The 19,611-nt window shown below is 41.2% G+C and overlaps 1 long non-coding RNA gene across 1 annotated transcript; it reads right to left on the minus strand.

Moving 5' to 3' along the window:
- Nucleotides 1–1,800: 1,800 nt before the first annotated feature.
- Nucleotides 1,801–5,359, minus strand: LOC141598359 (uncharacterized). Its single transcript, XR_012523448.1, has 4 exons — nucleotides 5,117–5,359; nucleotides 2,963–3,038; nucleotides 2,040–2,138; nucleotides 1,801–1,909 (listed from the first exon to the last, which is right to left on the minus strand). It is a non-coding gene; the product is annotated as an uncharacterized LOC141598359 (long non-coding RNA).
- Between the last annotated feature and the right edge of the window lie 14,252 nt (nucleotides 5,360–19,611).

Below are 19,611 nucleotides of genomic sequence, written 5' to 3' on the forward strand. Positions count from 1 at the left end.
TGGTGACTAATATGTTTGTTTGAAAATGTAAAGAAATGAAATAAAACGCTTTAAAATACCTTCTAAATGTCATTAACCAAATATTATCACCGAAACACGGATTTAACCGTCATGGTATGAGGAACCAAGGGTGAAAAATGTTTTATGGCTAAAACATGTGAAATAAAATAAAAAGGGTTCGAAAATACTTGAAATGGTGAAAACCGATTACAAATATGGAGATGGATTAAAGGGAAATGACGAGAACAAACACGGTTGATCTCTGGTATGAGCACCCCATTTAGGCGCAGGCTAGTTGGCGACCTAAGGAACTTCTGCCTTAGACCAAAAATCAGTTTTGGCTCGTTTATTCCATGTTTTGGTTCATGTTACGAATGTTTTAGCATGTTAGAGTCATGAAGCAAATGAAAACATAATAAAAGAGGATTTTTACACCCTCATACTTACATGTTTGGTTATGGCGAGTGACCGACGTAAGTGTAACAACTCGTTTGATCGGAAAAAACTCGGTTTAAAACCGTTTTGGTAAGTAAAAAGAGTGTTTTAAAAGTTTAGTGATGGTGTAGTGGTCGAAATGGTCGGTCAAGTGGTTTAATGCACGATGGCGGTACCAAACAATGTGTAAGGCTCGTGTTTACGATCGGTAGGTCGTAAATACGCGTCGGATTATGACTTAAGAAGTCGAGTCGAGAATTTTAAGGGAGAAAAGAGGGGGCGGACGCTCGCGTGAGTCTCAAATGGGTGGCATTTGAGGGGTATTTATAGGAGAATGAGTGGTTGTGTGAGTTTTGAGCGACGTGGCCACCTGGGCTGCTCAAAGAGGCGCGAGCCACGTCGCGGTTCTTCGAGTTGTGTTGTCACTTTCACAACAAACGCAATCATGATTTGTTCTATCCTAGGTTTTGTAGTCACATGTTTGCTACTTGACCATTCATGAATCCGGGAAAACTTAAGGTAAAAGGTTTGAAATGTTTGTTTTTTGTGGTTGACTCGGTTTGACTCGTTGTTGGAGTCGGAATTTGAATTTTTGAGTCGGTTTTTGGTCCGGTGTCGGTTTTGACTCTAGTTAGTGTCATTGTGATCCCGTCGCCGTGCATTAAACACTCCAGGCACTACTACAATTTTGCTCAAAGAGAACGGTTAAACACCGTTCTTGAAGCCTCTTTGAACCGTCCTGTGGCCAAGCGTTCTCTTTTATGTAAGAGAACGGTTGGTACGAAGTCAACCCGTTCTCTTTGTAATAACAATCAGAACGGTTGCATTACTTAACCGTGCTCATTGATATATCAAGGAGAACGGTTTCTATTGAGAACCGTTGTCTTTGATAAAGCTGATTCTAAATGTTAAATTTGGCGCCTATTTTCAAAGAGAACAGGTTTAACATGTAACCGTTCTCTTTGTTTCTGATATTTGAATTTCGCGCCTTTATTTTATATTTTCAAATAGAACAGGTTTAACATGTAACCGGTCTCTTTGATTCTGATATTTTTTTTTTTTTAATATTTACGATTTTTTCGTATCCCTACACGATTGAATCGGATAGCGCATATAAATTACACCTGCAATTCATATACTCAAGCAAGTTTTACGCAACAAGAACCTGAACATTCATATTTAATTTGAATTCACAAGGCAAATCCTTGTAAAATTATACCAACTCTTATCATGTCTTTAAGAGCCTAAAGGCTACAAATATTGAAAATAAGTACAAAACATAAATAAAATTCTTCATTCCTCATCACTTAGTTGCCTAAAGTGCAAAAATAATTAAACGCCAAGAAGAAGTCACCAAAGATGGTCTTCATCCAACATTACTTTAGGGTTTGAAATTGAGTGTGAATTCAGCCCAAATATTTCGCACCTCGTCAATTTGCTCAACCGTATATGATGGTGGGGCGATTAACATGAACTACATATATAAGACACCAAAAATTTAAATTAATACACTATACGACATGTAAAATAAAATAATTACTATGATGAAAATGAGAAATACAAAGAGATGAAAAATGATTGAAATGATAAGGAAAAGAACATACATTTGGGGTGATATTAACATATCTTGCTTTGATAAGGTCCAACATATATCGGCAAACATAATATCCGCATAATACGCTCCCAACCGGCTGCCGAGGACACTAAAATAAAAACCCATAATGAGATTTTCAAAATGAGTAATTATTGTAGATACCCTACTCATTATGCCCCACAATGGTACAATTGTCATTCTGGTCATCTTAAAATGGAATTGCCTGGTAAATTTCATATATAATCTCATATAGCCTGGTAAATTTCGTATATAATCTCATATAGGCTGTCCCAATTTCATATAGGCTGTCCCAAATTGGCAAATTTAGCACTAGGCCTGGTCTACTCTCACTCTGAGACAGTTTCTACAAAGAAAATATATAATCTCCCTCCGGAACGTAATAAATTACCTTCAAGTGAGGGTAGTTCCCCAACTTTCTACAATTACCTTTAAGCGCTCCGAGCGTGTGTGCGCTATCACAAACTTGGGCTAAGTTTTAAGATCAAGTACGACGTTTATTTCCTTATAATGGGGAGTGCATATTTCATGACCATCAGAATGATATACCATATTTTTTTTTCTCCGGTTAAGCTACGAAGCTGCCATTACCATTCTTAGAATTGATGACATGATCAAGTTAGAGAAAGAAGACGGGCATAATGAAGAGTAAACTCTATTCGATGCGAGGCAGCCAAGATGTATTGTGAGCAATGATACTAATGAAGTATTAAATACAAAACCTCTAAATGGTAGATTATGTAAATCCTCTTATTCCCTTATACTCGATTCGAGATAAGATCAAAGGAACATTACTTTTTCTCTATAGGTTGAATAAACCAATGCATTATTCAAAATGAAAAAGTCAAGTCCACAAGAGTAATATCCGACCTATCTACGCAATAAAAATATTCACAATATAAAAGTTCGATATACCTTAATAATTTTCCAAGTAAGCGGTTTCGCCTCGAACCCGGCAAGTGGATCGATAGAGTTTCTTTTCTCGAACGCTCTACATTTCAATTAACTAAAATAAGCCGTTACTTCAAATAGAAATTAATACACTAATAACAAGTATAATACACGATTTACCTAGTAAAATCTCATTATTATTAAATTTAAGACATATCAGAGAAAAATTATTTCCATTTTGAATGAATGGTGCATAAGGCTCACTATTTAGAAAACTGACTGCAGTTCATTTTAAACTGTTGCCCTGCACTAGGGTAATGTAGTTGTATCATTAAAGTTAAATGAAGTCATGAGTTATGTAAAATCGATGTATACATGACTAAAACTCAAATATAGGCAACAAAGAAGCACAAACCAAATTTCTAAAAGGAACATTTTATATTTTTATGCAATCCTTAATAGTTCATACTGAAACTGCATAAACAGGTTTCTAAATTTCAATATTTCAAAGAACCTTGTACATCAAAGACGAATATATAGTTTCTCTACCCCGAGCCGCACAACAACAAGCGCAACCATCGGGGAAAAAAATTTAGAAAAGCCAAAACAGAAACCGTCACCACATCCTCATCTATGTGCATTACTTGTATTCAATAGAAAGCCTCCCTCGTATAAGCAAGAACCAAAAAAAAAAAAAACTTTACCATCACATTACTAAATCGGGGCCAAATGAGTGGTTTAAGGAACAAATATCCGAGCCTCGAGCCTTTTATGAGTGGTTTAAGGAACAAATATCCGGGGGTTGAGTGTTGGCATACTACCTGGAACCCTCACAACATTCCTAAACACCGCTTTATTCACTTTGGTTGTGTATGTTAGACAGGCCCTAAGCTGGACAGATTGGTAGGTGTGGTGTGATACAAGATCGACTTTGCAGACAGGAGGATGAGAATATGTTAGCCACTGGTCAAAGGCATATGAATAAGTATATCTAAATGCTCTTCCCAAGGGGTAACTAATCGGAACCGACTCTCCGAGTTTTTAACGCAAGAGTAGAGCTGCATACATGATACATCCGACTCCCACTTACCTCACCATAAGCGGGACCTTTGTGGGTCTGGGGTAATGCTCTTGTATGTACTTCCTACTACCTGGATAAATAAATTGCTCGGTCATCTTAAAAGTCGCTTCAAACCTATCCATATTTCAACATTCTGATAAATTATACATATACTTAGTTTCATTACATAATTATCTTATCCAAATGATAAACATTTACCGACTGTTTACATGAATGGGTTGTTCCTATCCTGTCTCCATTCATTATTTCTTCCTATAGATAGCAGATTCATTATTTATTCCTAAATTCATCCATATCCATATCCTACCCTAAATTCGAAAAAAAAATTGTTTATCAATTGGATAAGATAATCATGTAATGAAACTAAGTATATGTTACTAGTTATCTTTGCCTTCCCTACTCACTAGTCACTAGTTTCTCTAATCTAAGGCTCTGTTATCTCCGCCAATGCTCTAAATTACTCAATCATTGCACATCAAAGATATCCCACAACTCCCTCCATTCATTTCATTTCATTTCCACACACTGAAATATATGAGGACACGATAACAACACACATGAGAAATCTTTGAACCGACATTTAATTACGTGAGACCATCAAAAGAGGTCGCTTTTGTCCAAGTTTTTGTCCAAGTCTTTGAAGAGTAAAGTGCAGATTCCAAGTTTTTGTCCTAGAGTCTGTCTTCTTAACGTAGTAAGACTAAGTCTGTAACATGAATCGGAATTTAATTAACAGTTATCATATAAATCATAAGAGCACTCGTAACACCGTCTCACTTTGCCCGATCCGCCACAACTCGATGAGACCATCAAAAGAGGTCAGTCACAAATACCTTCAACAAAGCCTAAAATGCTACTGATACATACATACAAAATAATTGGTTTTGTGGTTTAATTACCGAATATCTACTCATCTACTCCGTATTATTAAACTCTAAAGCCGCAATTTATTCTTATTGTTTCAATAAAATCAATCAAGGGTTGCTTCAATAATACATAAAATCAATCACGGTTGCTTCAATAAAACATAAAATCAATCACGGCTTGCCACAATTATGTAGGAGTACAATATAAAGTGAAGTTAATTAGGGTCTTACCAGCAGAACGATCGCCAACGATGAAGGGCGTGTACAACTAGGTGGTGGACGGAGTAGAAGCGACCAGCGACAACCAAGGGTAACCAACGACAATCAAGGGTAACCAGCGACAATCAAACTGTGCTAGGGCAAAACCAGCGATCGCTAGGGCAAAAGTGATGATTGTAGCGTTTGAATGAGATAGAAGTGTAAACGGTAGTCAATCGTAGTCTAATTGTCGCTGGTTATCTACGAGAATGGTTATATTAATTAACCGGTCTATTTGTTAAATTACGACGGTTGGTCAACTCGAACCGTTCTCTTTGTTAATTTAAAAGCACGGTCAAAACAACCAACCGTTCTCTAATGAAATTCTATATGCACGCCAACCTAAAAATAAGAAAGAGACCGATTCTGCTATCAACCGTTCTTTAAGTGGCGTTCTTAAAGCCTTAAATTGTAGTAGTGAGGTATTTTTGAATAGTTTTGAAATGGTTTATTTTCGAAATCATTTTAAGTTTTCCGACGTAAAGTTGTACACAAACTATCGATCAAACGCCGCGATTCCAAAACATGTTGTAGTCCGATAATCATCGGGTGTTTTTTTTTTGGTAGAATGTTAGTTCTCATTAAGCACAATCAAACTATTACAAGCTAATAATTAAAGGAAGTACCTACAAGCAGGCAATCCAATTTTTGTCACAAGGCTTACAAATTCCATTACACTTCATCAATTTTTGCCTTACACTACTCTGAACTTGCTGAACTACAACATAAGGCCTCTACAAAAGTTCTTCTAATCTAGCTTGGTTCCTTTGCTGCCATATCAAATAGTACACAGCCATGATAGCACTCAAGCATATGTTCTTCTTCATGGGAGACCAATTCCGTCTGCCTATCCAAATTAAGCCATTACCACAAGGGCGAGGAACCCCTAACCAGCCACAAATTCCTTGGATCACCTCTCTGGTATAGCTGCAGGAAAAAAAATAGGTGCCCAATGGTTTCCTGTTCATTACTACAGATACAGCATAAGTCATCAGAAGAGATGCCATGCTTATAAAGCCTCTCCTTTACATTAAGCGCATTCCTGAGTAACAACCAGCACAGGAACTGATGTTTAGGAGCTGCCCAATTGGACCACACCAGTTTTGCCCATCCAGCTTTTTGCTCCTTGTGCCTAAGCCAATTGTAACCCAAGGACACAGTATACCCCTTAATATCAGCAAGCCAATTACCATTGTTAAACCCAGGTTTGAGTGTCTCTTTAACCTTGCAGATAGCTCTCCAATTGCCACTCATATGAGGCTTAGGAAGATGAGTATCCCAAGTATCATGTTTGATATAAATCTGATGGACCCATTTGACCCACAAACTATCAGGCTTGCTGTACAACCACCACACTAGCTTACCAACAGTAGCCAAATTCCACACTTGACTGTATCTAATACCCAGACCCCCTTCAGCTTGAGGGGTGCACACCTGCTCCCAACCAACAAGAGGGGATCTCATGTAAATACTGGTCCCATCCCACAGGTAATTTCTACATATCCCATCAATTTTCTTTAAAACACATTTGGGAAGTAAAAAGATGTCAGCCCAATAAGTAAACAGAGAGGTAAGAACAGCTTTTACCATTATTAATCTCCCTGCGTAAGAAAGCTTCCTTGAACCAAAGGATCTTATCTTCTCAATTACTTTCTCAATCAGAATTTGACAGTCTTTCTTCCCAAGCTTTCCAGCAGTAAGGGGCACTCCCAGATACTGAAAAGGAAGCTTTCCTTCTTTACAACCAGACAAGCTAATGATATATTGCTTATCAACCTTCTGAACACCAGCAAAGTAGACATCGGACTTCTGTTTGTTCATATGCAGGCCAGAAGCAGCAGAAAAAGTGGTAAATGATCTCAGGAGCACAAGAATAGAATTTTTATCACCTTTAGAGAATAACAACAGGTCATCAGCAAACATGAGATGCTGTAATCTGAGCTTGCTGCACAAGGAATGAAATTTAAAAGGCAAAGCAGATGTAGTGAATTGCAGTATACGAGACAAGTATTCCATTGCAATAGTGAAAAGGAAGGGGGAGAGAGGGTCCCCTTGCCTCAAGCCCTTCTTGCCAGGGAAGAAACCAAAGGTCTCCCCATTCAGAACCAGGGAGTATGTTGCAGTAGCCACACATTCTTTAATTAGAGCAACAAACTGAGGAGGGAAATTCAAAGCCAGAAGCATCTGAAAATGGAAGCTCCAATTAACAGAGTCATAAGCCTTTTTAAGGTCAACCTTCAGGATGCATCTGGGAGTAACAGAAGCCCTATTATACAATCTGATAATATCTTGACACACCAGAATATTTTCAATGATATTTTGTCCCTTGATAAAACCACCCTGGTTGGAACTAATAATATCAGGCAGGATATGAGCCAATCTTGAACATAATAGCTTTGAGATGACCTTATATATAACATTACAACATGATATAGGCTTGAACTGAGTGACATTGTCAGGAAGGTCAACTTTAGGAATCAAAGTTACAAGTGTGTGGTTAATTTGCTTCAGAATATTCCCATGGGCAAAAAAATCAAGGATTGCATTACAGATATCATGGCCAACTATATCCCAGAAATCCTTGTAGAATGCACTAGAATATCCATCCGGCCCAGGAGCTTTGTGGTTAGGAATAGTGAACACTGCTTCCTTAATCTCAGTGACAGTCACAGGGGCCATAAGAATATCCCAATGTTCCATAGTGCAAATAGGACCCTTCTGCACCACAGGCACATTGACAGGTTTAAGCACAGCAGTTTCACGAAGCAGATGCTGATAGAATTGAAGAAACACCTGCTGAATTTTACCAGGCTCATTAGCCCACTTCCCATGCTCATCTGCTATCCTTAAAATTTTGTTCCTTGCCTGCCTATTCTTCATGTAGCTATGAAAGATCCTGGTATTATGATCCCCCTCAGCCAACCAAATAGCTTTAGACTTCTGAATCAAAAAGCTATCACAAGCTTTCTGTAGCTCCTGGTACTCTTTTGAAGCAGCCACTTCCAAATTAACCAACTCAGGTTTATTAGGGTAGAGTCTCAGCTGCTTTTGGATATACTCCAGGTGTTTCCAATCCCTCATACTATTGTTCTCCACATCATCAAAGAGGGCCTTGTTGAGGCTCTTAAGGGGTTGCTTGAGTAATTTGAGCTTTTTCACCACTTGAAACATGGGAGTGCCACAAATATTAGACTGCCATATCTGCTGGACAGTAGGAATAAATTGCTCCACTCCACTCCACATGTTAAAATATTTGAAACAAGATCTCTTAGGAGTATCAACATTATGATGCTGTATCAAGCAAGGGGTATGATCAAAGCAACCCTCAACATGAAAATGAGCATAATGATCAGGCCTCTCATTACTCCATTCATGATTGACCAGGGCTCTATCCAACCTACTATAGACCCGAGTAGCAGCTTCTTGTTTGTTATTCCAAGTAAAGTAAGATCCAGTGGCAGCAATATCAAACAAGTTACAAAAATCTACACAGGCCTGGAAGTCCTCCATTTCTTCATCAGTAGAGGAACCCCCCAATCTTTCACAAGGCTTCAGGACAGTATTGAAATCCCCACATACAAGCCATGGCCCCTGGACATAATTTTTAAAAATTCTCAATCTATCCCATAAATCCTTCCTCTCTTGAGTACCATTGAAGGCATAAACCAAGGTGAAGTAGAAGCAGTCCCCAGAACTCATCTCATCAACTTTAGCATGAATAAACTGTGCATTATATTCTAGCAAATGAACCTTAAAAAGATGTGGATTCCATTGAAGCCATACTCTACCACCTTTATGGCAATGAGTATTAGTAGAAGAACACCACCCATCACAAATACTCTGTCTAATTCTATTTAGAGACGAAGGTTTGACCTTCGTCTCAAGGAGGCCAAACAATCCAATATGATGTGAGTGCAAAAACCACTTAATGTGTTTATGTTTAGCTGGACTGTTCAACCCCCTGATGTTCCAAAAGCCAATCATTGTGTACCACCCCCCTCAGGGGGTAATACTATTGTTTTCGTGCCTATCCCCACTTTTGGTGTACAATTGTTTAAGGCTTCCATAAAGGAGTATTGACCAAACTTAGTTGAAGTATACCCCTTGTCCAACAGTTCCTGCCTACTAAGTCTTATGATGGCTCTAGTAGGTGTGTTGATCTTACACACTCCAGTACTCATTCCTTGGTCCTGAGCAGTCCTAGGCCTCACCATTGGAGTAATTGTGTGAGACCTAGGTGGGCCATGGGTAGAGACTGGTAGCTTAGGAGTTGGGACCTTTGGAGTAGTAACTTCAGGTGAAGGGATTTTGGAGGTAGGTCCTGGCAGCTTCACCTTAGGTTGCCACTTTTGTGTCACCTGCTGTTTTGGCTTAGTCTTGACATTAGGTTTCTTACACACCTGTTCAGTATGACCTATACTGTAACACCCCCATACTCCAAGTGCCTTACCAGGACCACTCAGGTATGAAGACATCACCATCTCGGTCGCCCGAGGTATGATAATCAAATAGACAAAACAAAAACAACGTTTATTATAAATGGTTTAATGAATAAATACAATCCTCAAAACCAAACCAAAGTACGATACAATATTCTCAAATGACTGTTTTCTAATCAAACGTAAATAAACTAAGGCTACAAATGAAGACTCCTATCATCCTGTCGTGGCATCCCGGCTATCCCAAGTACTCATCTCAATACCTGCTCAATATCTGCTCACCATCCCCGAATGGATCACCGCAGTTTACAAAACAACACCGGGTCGACTAATCACACAATCAATATAGATAACAATAATAAGATAAACAGATACCGAATCAACACACACACACACACCACCAACTCCCATCATCTCAATATCGACCGTCCACTGGACCAGCCACCCGCGCATGGGGGACCGCAGCCGTTCCCACCTAAGCCCCGCTCATCGTACGAGCGATAACCCTGTCCCATTAATGTGCACATCCCCTTCCATGGCGGGTTCCACGAAGGGCGAAACTAGGGCGTGAAGTCACTCCCTCAAGTGACCCCACTCAGCCGAGAACGTATCTCGAGAACCATCAACAACAATCACAACCACAAACACAACACAATCATCATATCAAACAACTAACTACAGCACATCACCAATATCCCATTATGGGACTAATACTGAGTAGGAAATCCTACCTGGAAAGCACAACAAGCAGACGGTATCTACAGCTGTATCAAAACGCCTCTTCTATGAATCCTCCTCCTATCATATAACACATATAGGCTATACATCACATACTACGCACAAAAACCCCCAATCCCTAAATTAGGGTTTAACCAAACTTAGCAAAACATTATAAAAATTATATTAAAAGCTTACCCTCGACGCAAGGAACTCAACGATATGAACTACGACACGAACCGACCGTCCCAACTCCGGAATTGCTAAGAATGCGATTAGGAAGATGAACTCGGCTCGCTTTCTCTCTTAAACAGGGTTTTAGGTTTTGTAAAAGTGATTTAAAACAATGACGATTATGTTTAAATACCTTAATCGCATAATTAACAAAACCCGAGAAAAACTCCCCGTAAAACCGGACACTCGATCGAGTACCCAAGGTACTCGATCGAGTACCCCCTTACTCGATCGAGTACCCCGACTACTCGATCGAGTACCCAACAGTCGAAACTATTTTATTTCGCAACTTGCCCTTACTCGACAGAGTAAGGGCTACTCGATAGAGTACCCCAAGACTTATAAATACGGAGTATTACAGTCTTCCCTCCTTAAAAGGAACTTCGTCCCCGAAGTTCAAACCACTACTAAACAAAGGTACTCCCCTAACATTCCCGACTCAGCAACCGAACAGAAAACATGATACTAACCCAACTTATCCCGACAAACATCCCGACACAACATATGAAAGGTGTACAAAACTCTTAAAAAACTGCTCGCGATCATCTCCTACCCCCCTAAAAGAAACAAGGTTACGTCCCCGTAACCATACATACCTGATCAAAGAGAAAAGGGTAACGCTCTTTCATGATATCCTCTGCCTCCCATGTAGCTTCCTCGGTCTCGTGGTTAGACCAAAGGATCTTAAGCAAAACTGTCTCACCACTCCTGGTCTTTCTAACCTTTCGGTCTAGAATCTGCTTAGGCACCTCCAGATATGATAAAGACTCATCTAGCTCTAAGCTCTCCGCCTCCAACACATGTGACGGGTCACTCACATACTTCCGCAGCTGGGATACATGAAACACATTATGCACTCTCTCCAACGCAGCTGGTAAAGCCAAACGATAAGCAACTTCCCCAACTCGCTCTAAGATCTCATAAGGCCCTATAAACTTCTGACTTAACTCGCCTTTCTTCCCAAATCTCATAACTCCACGCATCGGAGACACTTTCAGAAGAACCTTGTCCCCAACTTGAAACTCTATGTCCCGACGATGTAGATCCGCATAACTCTTTTGTCGATCTGGGCTGCTCTCATCCGTTCCCCGATCATCTTAATCTGTTCCACCATCTCATGCACCATCTCTGGTCCTAAAACCATCGCCTCAAAGACTATCGTCCCAACAGATTGGACTCCTACACCTCCTCCCATACAAAGCCTCAAACGGTGCCATACCTATACTTTGGTGTGATAGTTGTTGTTGTAAGAAAATTCTATCGGTCCAACCTCTGCTCCCACCTACCACCAAAATCCATCACACAAGCTCGCAACATATCCTCAAGAGTCTTGATTGTTCTCTCGATCTCTGCCCCGTCTGTCGCAGGATGAAATGTTGTACTCATCTTCAAAGTCGTTCCCAACGATTCCTGCAACTCCTTCCAAAACCTCGATATAAACCTCGCATCTCTGTCCGACACTATGTCCTTAGGGACTCCATGTAACTTAAGCACGTTCTTTCGATAGGCCATATGCAATTGTGCCTTAGTCCATGTATCTTTCATTGGAACAAAGGGAGCCGACTTGGTCGACGATCCACTATCACCCAAATCATGTTGTTACCTTGTTGACTCTTAGGCAAACCCACAATGAAATCCATGGAAATGGATTCCCACTTCCACTCAGGCACCTCTAAAGACTGAATCTTACCTTGTGGTCTTCTTTGTTCCCCTTTAACTCTTTGGCATATCAAACAACGGGACACAAACTCAGCTGTCTCTTTCTTCATCCCAGGCCACCAAAACGTTTTCTTCAAATCCTTGTATAGCTTGTCTCCACCTGGATGAACTGAATATGGTGTGCAATGCGCTTCTGTCATGATCGTCTTTTTCAACTCCTCATCATTAGGAACACACCACCTACCATCAAACCTCAAACTACCATCTCTATGAATAGAAAACCGGACACTTTGTCCCTTTCTCTACTCCAGCTCTCCACTCCACTATCTTAGGATCCAAAGCCTGTTTATCCCGAATATCATCATAAAACTCAAGCTGTACTGTCATATCGCCCATGGCATCTCCTTTTTGCATCATATGTATCCCAAAACTTGCTACCTCATCCCTCAGCCTCATCAAAGATAGAGCTGTACACAAGGAATGTACACTCTTTCTACTCAAAGCATCAGCTACAACGTTGGCCTTCCCTTCATGGTAGATGATTTCCATGTCGTAGTCGCCAATCAACTCCATCCACCTCCTCTGTCTCATGTTCAACTCCTTCTGCGTGAAGATGTACTTAAGACTCTTGTGATCAGAAAATACCTTAAAGATTGCTCCATAAAGGTAATGCCTCCAAATCTTGAGAGCAAACACCACTGCACCCAACTCCAGATCATGAGTAGGGTAGTTCTCCTCATAAGGCTTCAAGTGCCTAGAAGCATAGGCAATCACTTTACCATTCTGCATCAACACACATCCCAACCCATTCTTCGAGGCATCCGTATAAACCTCAAAATTCTCGCTCCCTTCAGGCAATGCGAGGACAGGCGCTGTGGTCAAACGCTCCTTTAATGTTTGGAACGCCGTCTCACAACTCTCATCCCAACGAAACCTGTTCTCTTTCCTCATCAACGCCGTCATCGGTCTAGCTATCTTGGAGAAATCTTTCACGAACCGTCTGTAGTATCCAGCTAAACCCAAGAAACTTCTAACCTCAGCAACATTCTTCGGTGCTTCCCACTTTGTCACTGCCTCAATCTTCGCCGGATCCACAGCTACCCCATCTTTAGAGATTACATGCCCCAGAAAAGCAACTTTCTCTAACCAGAACTCACACTTGGACAGCTTAGCATACAACTCATGATCCCTCAAAGTCTGCAACACGATCCTCAGATGCTCCTCATGCTCCTCCTTAGTCTTAGAGTAGACTAAGATGTCATCGATAAACACCACCACAAACTGGTCCAAGAACTGTCTGAAGATTCTATTCATCAAATCCATAAACACTGCCGGCGTATTAGACAACCCAAACGGCATCACCACATACTCATAATGGCCATACCTTGACGTGAAAGCTGTCTTTGGTATGTCCACCTCTCTAATCTTCACCTGATGGTACCCCGACCTCAAATCAATCTTAGAAAAGACTGTTGCACCGCTCACCTGATCAAACAGGTCATCTATCCTTGGCAAAGGATACTTGTTCTTTATCGTCACACGGTTCAGCTCCCTGTAATCTATGCATAGCCTCAAACTCCCATCTTTCTTCTTCACGAACAGAATCGGTGCTCCCCCAAGGCGATACACTTGGTCTAATGTATCCCTTCTCTATCAAATCATCCAACTGCTTCCTAAGCTCCTCCATCTCCTTAGGACCCATACGGTACGGTGCCTTAGAGATTGGCCCCGTCCCTGGCTTCAACTCTACGGTGAAATCTATCTCCCTCTTCGGTGGCAACCCCGGAATCTCCTCTGGAAAAACATCTGCAAACTCTCCCACCACTGGTATCTCATCAACTGTCGGACTCTCTATCCGGTCATCTCTCACATGACACACGATCAACGGACATCCCTTCCTAAGATAAGACTTCAAGGTGACAGCTGCAATCAACTTAACTTTGGGTTTGACTAGAAACCCACGGTAAGACACACTAACACCCTTTGGACCTCTTAAGGACACTTTCTTTTGATGACAGTCTATCTTAGCTTTATACTTTCCTAACCAATCCATCCCAACTATCATCTCAAACCCATTAAAAGGAAACTCTAGCAAATCTACAGGGAAATTGACTTGCCCAACTATCAAAGATACATCTCTAAACAACCTCCCACACGATACAGACTCACCCGAAGGTATGAAAACTTGCTCACTAACAGACTCATATACTCTCAAACCCAACTGTTTTACATGACTCGAAGACACAAACGATCGAGAAGCCCCGAATCAAACAAAACAAACGTAGGAATACCATTAACAAAGAATGTACCGGTGATAACGTGCGCATCTTCCTCACCGCCTTCTTCTCCATCATGAACAACTTGCCATCGGTCTTCCGCCCACCTCCCCGGACAAGATCTTGGTGATGCGGTCGGCTTAGCACCCGACCCTTGATTGTTGTTGTTGTTCGTCGGTGTCTTCCGATAAGAATTACCGCCGTTGCGGTTGCCTCCACTCTGGTAGCTCGACTTCCCCGTTTGGCCATGATCCAGCCCGGTCCGTTGCTCGCGAAGCTCGTGCGTGTCTCGAAAAGATCCCGGTGCGCTCGTGCACTCATGTCTCTTGTGGCCTACGCCACCACAACCAAAGCAGTCACTCCCCAACTATTACTCACACTCCCACGGCCACGCCCAAAGGAAGCCCCAAAGACTAAACCCGGACCAAAAGAAAATCCCTTAGACTTATTGTGGTTGCCTTTCTTGTGGTTCGATTGGCCACCACCCTCGCTCTCAGACTTCCTCTTCTCACCACCTGACCTCTCCTGAGCCATCTCCACCAACCTCTCAGCTCTTCCAGCCCTCTCATAAGCTTCCTTAACATCGGTAAGGATCCCCACGGGTAACTTATCCATAATCGTGGTAGTCAACCCTCTTTCAAACCTCAATGCCAGGTTCTCCTCACTCAAACCCATATCCTCGATACCTGGACTTCTCATTGAACTGTCTCGTAGTACTCGACCGACATCTCGGCGGTCATCTTAAACTTATCAAACTCTTCCCTCAACTTACTCCTTACATGCTCGGTACGAACTCCTTCCTCACAGCCCTACGAAACTCCTCCCAAGGTATAGCAGGTAAGCCTTGGTTGGTGTATATCTCCTTAGCACTCACCTTCACCGAATCCCACCACTTGCCTGCCGCCTCCCTCGGATAGAACGCAGCTGTTCCACCCTCATCTCATCGGACAATGAACCAAGTCTAAGATGTTCTCCATCTCTCTCGACCAACTATCAAGCATATTAGGCTCCCCAACTCCCTTGTACTCTTTCGGGTTAAACCTCGCAATATAGAGGCCGATTTTAGAATGATCAACCTCCTTCTCCTTACTCTTATCCTTGTCCTCATTCACTCTCTTCGGGTCTCGATGAAGAGCGTCCGGTGCTCTAACATCTTAACGATGTCATCCACGGTCATAAGCTCGGCTCTCGCGTACAAAGCGCTTCTCTTGGGCGGCATCTTGAAGCTATATGAGAAAGGGTAAACATAAACACACGTACTAAACCCCAAAACACGAAATCACGATGCCCAGAACCCACTCGATCGAGTTCCCAAACACACTCGATTGAGTAACGGGCTACTCGATCGAGTGCCCCCACGTACTCGATCGAGTACCCAAACTCCAGAACCAAACAGACCTTCGGATCTCTTACCTACTCGATCGAGTATCTAGGCTACTCGATCGAGTGACCCCCTACTCGATCGAGTACCCCTAGTTACTCGATCGAGTGCCCCAAAACTCGATTCTAGGCTCAAAATCGCCAAAAACCCACCCGATCGGGTCAGTCTCACTCGATCGAGTATCACTAATTCGTAAAAGCTACCCGCACGTTACGTCATATGCTAACATGTTAAACTTTATAAATCACATATTATATCATAACGATCATGCTATTAATTGCCACGCTGTAAAACATTCAACATGCTATCATTTCATCAACAGTTTCTATATATCATCACTTTTCTTTCACCTTCTCAACTTCCAACTTCGAACATCCAAAAATCAACACATTCCATCACATTTGTAAACAAGTTAACCAAACACACATACGACAAACACTTCCCCCATGTGACCGGTTCAAAGTTGTAGGGCGACCCCCGCGACTTTAGGACGTCTCCCAAGCCTTTGCACTAGCTCCTACAACTTTTACCCCGGGTTCATTTTAATTGACTCCCTATGTTCATTAAGTTCGTTGGTTACAGGTTTCAGGATCGTCGCTCTGATACCATTTGTAACACCCCCATACTCCAAGTGCCTTACCAGGACCACTCAGGTATGAAGACATCACCATCTCGGTCGCCCGAGGTATGATAATCAAATAGACAAAACAGAAACAACGTTTATTATAAATGGTTTAATGAATAAATACAATCCTCAAAACCAAACCAAAGTACGATACAATATTCTCAAATGACTGTTTTCTAATCAAACGTAAATAAACTAAGGCTACAGCGGAAGACTCCTATCATCCTGTCGTGGCATCCCAGCTATCCCAGTACTCATCTCAAAACCTGCTCAATATCTGCTCACCATCCCCGAATGGATCACCGCAGGTTTACAAAACAACACCGGGGTCAGTACTAATCACACAATCAATATAGATAACAATAATAAGATAAACAGACAGCTGAACTGTCACACACACACACACACACCACCAACTCCCATCATCACAATCTTGACCGTCCACCGGACCAGCCACACCAGATGGGGGACCGCACCGTTCCCACCTAAGCCCCGCTCATCATACGAGCGATAACCCCGTCCCATTAATGTGCACATCCCCTTCCGTGGCGGGTTCCACGAAGGGCGAAACTAGGGCGTGAAGTCACTCCCGCAAGTGACCCCACTCGGCCGAGAACGCATCTCGAGAACCATCAACAAAGAAATCACAACCACAAACACAACACAATCATCATATCAAACAACCGACTACAAAGACATCACCAATATCCCATTATGGGACTAATACGAGTAGGAAATCCTACCCGGAAAGCACAACAAGCGGACGGTATCTACAAATGTGTATCAAAACGCCTCTTCTACGAATCCTCCTCCTATCATATAACACATATAGGCTATACATCACATACTACGCACAAAAACCCCCAATCCCTAAATTAGGGTTTAACCAAACTTAGCAAAACATTATAAAAATTATATTAAAAGCTTACCCTCGACGCAAGGAACTCAATGATACGAACTACGACACGAACGACCGTCCGAACTCCGGAATTGCTAAGAATGCGATTAGGAAGATGAATCGTCGCTTTCTCTCTTAAACGGGGTTTTAGGTTTTGTAAAAGTGATTTAAAACAATGACGATTATGTTTAAATTCCTTAATCGCATAATTAACAAAACCCGAGAAAAACTCCCCGTAAACCGGACACTCGATCGAGTACCCAAGGTACTCGATCGAGTACCCCCTTACTCGATCGAGTACCCCAGCTACTCGATCGAGTACCCAACAGGTCAGAAACTATTTTATTTCGCAACTTGCCCTTACTCGACAGAGTAAGGGCTACTCGATAGAGTACCCCAAGACTTATAAATACGGAGTATTACATATACCCCCACACGTCTTGCATAGGATGGGGTTCCATTCAAATTCAGTTTTAAGGGTTACCATCTCCCCACACTCATCCAAAAACTTAACCTCCTTAGGGGGGTTCTTCCCAAAAGGAACATCAACAAGGACTCTGGCATATGCTAACCTTGTCCTATCCTCTGTTAGACCATCACTCCTTACATACTCCCTAAGTAAACCAGCAATACGAGGAATACAGTTCCCCCAAAATTTTAAGGGAAGGTTCATTATCCTAACCCAAATAGGAACAACTGTAACCTCGACTTTGGTCAAAGGTTCCTCAGGGGTCCAAGGTCTCACTATCAGGGGCTTGTTCTCAAAAAGATGATAACCTTGGTGGAGGACAGTCTCCTGGTCTTTCTTCTTACGAAACTTTACCAGAAAAACGCCAGAAGGAAGGAAAGAAACTCTGTCCACACCATAATCGGCCCATACCCTGTATATAAATCCTCCACAGTGTCCCATGGCGGGTTTGCACCCAGGATGAAGCATATTACAGAATGCTTCCAAAACTCCAATTCCTTTTGAACATCATTCTCAGAAAATTGCAACATACATTCTGGTTCTTCTGCAATAGGTTCCAGAACCTGCTTCTGCTTGCCACGATTCTGCTGAATCCACTCTTCAGTCTCATCATCCAGAATAAGGTCATCCAAATCCAATGGTTCAAGCTCGACAGGGTTTGAAACAAGTTTGATAACAGACGACGGTCCTGCTACAGTGAAATCTAAAAGAGAAAATCGATTTTTATTACTATTTTTGTGATTTTTTTATGGTGAAAACGATGAAGATTGCCTTAAATTTTTGAGCGCCGTCATTGTCAGATCTAGGTTACAAGTTTGCGTGCTTTTTTCTTTTTTTTCCTCTTTCTCTTTCTATCTCTACATATTTTCTTAATCATCGGGTGTTTGTCGGAGTCTCAGCAGATACTGGGTATCTACAATGCTCAGATACCAATTTTTAGGTTCATATACCTATTATTAGACTCTTCTAATAGTGAACTAATTAACATATTAATTTGAGTTCATTAGATCTAGTGCATGCATAACAAAATGTGAGATTAATAAGAAAAACAATGTCCCTTACATTGTTAAGTGGCTCGAAAATAAGGGCACAAATAAGGTCACCTTCTTTATTTGTTTTTGAGCTATAATGTATTGGATGATCCTCCAAAATCCCAATGTAGAGATCCTCCTTTGATTGCACCCAAGACAAGTCCCTTAAACTATTATATTAATTAACTAGATTAATATAGTAGTATCCTTAAATAATTCTAATAATATACTTATTACTACACTAGTAATCTTATATTTTGATTAGAATTTATGATGAACAACCTTTTTTTTTCTAAAGCAAGTTTAGAGAGAGTTTGTGAGAGTAGAGAGATAGATGCATGTGAATGAATGTTGAATGTAGAGTAAGTGAAATAAGAGAACAAATTCTCTTAAAATGAGGAAGGGAAAACCGGTGGGGCGCAAGGGCAAAATGTCAAAGGATGGCATCTTACTTTTACTTTTGGTCTTCACAAGAAATAGGATGTGTAAAACAATTAGAGTAGGTGTGTAAGGCTACTAAGGAATAGCCATGATTATATGTATTTTATCATATAAAATAATATCACCCACAACCCACGTTAATCCCTCCATTTCGGTCCATTTACATAAAATGGACAACCATTTTATTTTGTCAATTTGTCATTTGTCACACAATATGTCACATGTAGTAGGTTACATGTGATTAATTACTTTAATGCATATTTATCAAATAAATATCATTTTATAAATTAATTAAGTC

The sequence above is a fragment of the Silene latifolia genome, chromosome 9 (genome assembly GCF_048544455.1).
Source record: "Silene latifolia isolate original U9 population chromosome 9, ASM4854445v1, whole genome shotgun sequence".
Lineage (NCBI taxonomy): Eukaryota > Viridiplantae > Streptophyta > Magnoliopsida > Caryophyllales > Caryophyllaceae > Silene > Silene latifolia.